The sequence below is a fragment of the Schistocerca cancellata genome, chromosome 9 (assembly GCF_023864275.1).
Source record: "Schistocerca cancellata isolate TAMUIC-IGC-003103 chromosome 9, iqSchCanc2.1, whole genome shotgun sequence".
NCBI lineage: Eukaryota > Metazoa > Arthropoda > Insecta > Orthoptera > Acrididae > Schistocerca > Schistocerca cancellata.
The window spans coordinates 407869970-407871735 of record NC_064634.1 but is presented as its reverse complement, the minus strand read 5'-3'; the positions used below and the strand labels follow the sequence as shown (position 1 = coordinate 407871735).

Genomic DNA, 1766 nt, shown 5'->3' with positions numbered 1-1766 from the left:
AGATATTGTGCAGCAGTCTATACAGCGCGTTCAAGCGGCAGAGAATCAGTTTTGCGTGTTCTCTGCACGCCCTTTGACGAAAAACTGTCAGACATGTAAAATGGATGATCCAGTTAAGAAGCAAATCTTTTCACATATAGATGTTGAAGCCGAACTCCACTCTTCGTAACAGCTAGATATTGCACTAAACAATTTGCTTTCGATTTTGTCACTGCTGTTTTGCAGGAGCTTTGCAGGGATGTCTACTGTTTCTGATAATTCTGTTGGTGGAATTCGGTTTCACCCTGCCTGCCATAAGCAGTATGTGCCAAATGGAACCACCATCAGAACACATTAGTTTTGTAAGCAGGACATAGTGGTGCAACAGGATGATTCCTTCCGACAGCATGACAAAGCGTGGGCAAAGGGCAAATCCAGCAGTGGAAACATCCCCTCCTTCCCGCCAAAGAAATCCAAAGCTGTTCGTACAAGTTCCATAAGGTCATGACGACTTCCCCCTTCGACTGTAGGGGCCCTCTGCTCGTCCAGTTCCACGAGCGTCGAACCACAATGCGCAGCGCCATGAAGACTCTTTGCAGAAACTTGCAACGCTCCATCTTGTTGCACGGTAACGCTCCCACTACTCTGTGAATAGGACGAATGCTACTCTTCAGCGATGTGGTTGGGAAACCTTGCGACATTCCTCCATAGAACCCAAATCCTTTGCGATGTGATTTTTTACGTCTGTGGCGACCTGAAGATAGGCGTGCGTGGAGGTCGGTTTCAGTCGGACGAGGAAGAGGAAGAGTGGTTGCAGTTGTGAATCCGTTAGCGGTTGACCGCATTCTACGAAACAGGAACTGAACTAATCATTCAGTAGGATAAATTTCAAAGCATGTGGTGATTGCTTTTGAATGGAACCATTCAAAGGTCCTGTTGTGGCATGTGTTCTTTTTCCATTTAACTGCTTCTAATACACTACTGGCCATTAAAATTGCTACACGAAGAAGAAAATGGCCCTGAACACTATGGGACTCAACTGCTGTGGTCAAGAGGTCCCCTAGAACTTAGAACTACTTAAACCTAACTAACCTAAGGACATCACACACATCCATGCCCGAGGCAGGATTCGAACCTGCGACCGTAGTGGTCGTGCGGTTCCAGACTGTAGCGCCCTTAACCACTCGGCCACTCAGGCCGGCACACGAAGAAAGATGATAATCGAGTATTCATTGGACAAATATATTATACTTGAACTGACATGTGATTACATTTTCACGCAATTTGGGTGCATAGATCCTGAGAAATCAGTACCCAGAACAACCACCTCTGGCCGTAATAACGGCCTTGATACGCCTGGGCATTGAGTCAAACAGAGCTTGGATGGCGTGTACAGATACAGCTGTCCATGCACCTTCAACACGATACCACAGTTCATCAAGAGTAGTGACTGGTGTATTGTGACGAGCCAGTTGCTTGGCCACCATTGACCAGACGTTCTCAATTGGTGAGAAATCTGGAGAATGTGCTGGCCAGGGCAGCAGTCGAACATTTTCTGTATCCAGAAAGGCGCGTACAGGACCTTAAACATGCGGTCGTGCATTATCCTGCTGAAATGTAGGGTTTCGCAGGGATCGAATCAAGGGTAGAGCCACGGGTCGTAACATATCTCAAATGTAACGTACACTGTTCAAAGTGCCATCAATGCGAACAAGAGGTGACCGAGACGTGTAACCAATGGCACCCCATACCATCACGTCGGGTGATACGCCAGTATGGCGATGACG

The 1766-nt window shown here is 47.3% G+C and overlaps 1 non-coding gene across 1 annotated transcript; it reads right to left on the bottom strand.

Annotated features, from left to right (window-relative positions):
• Positions 1–1093: 1093 nt before the first annotated feature.
• Trnas-gga (transfer RNA serine (anticodon GGA)) lies at positions 1094–1177 on the bottom strand. Its single transcript is given in 2 exon segments — positions 1094–1128; positions 1138–1177. It is a non-coding gene; the product is annotated as a tRNA-Ser (tRNA).
• Between the last annotated feature and the right edge of the window lie 589 nt (positions 1178–1766).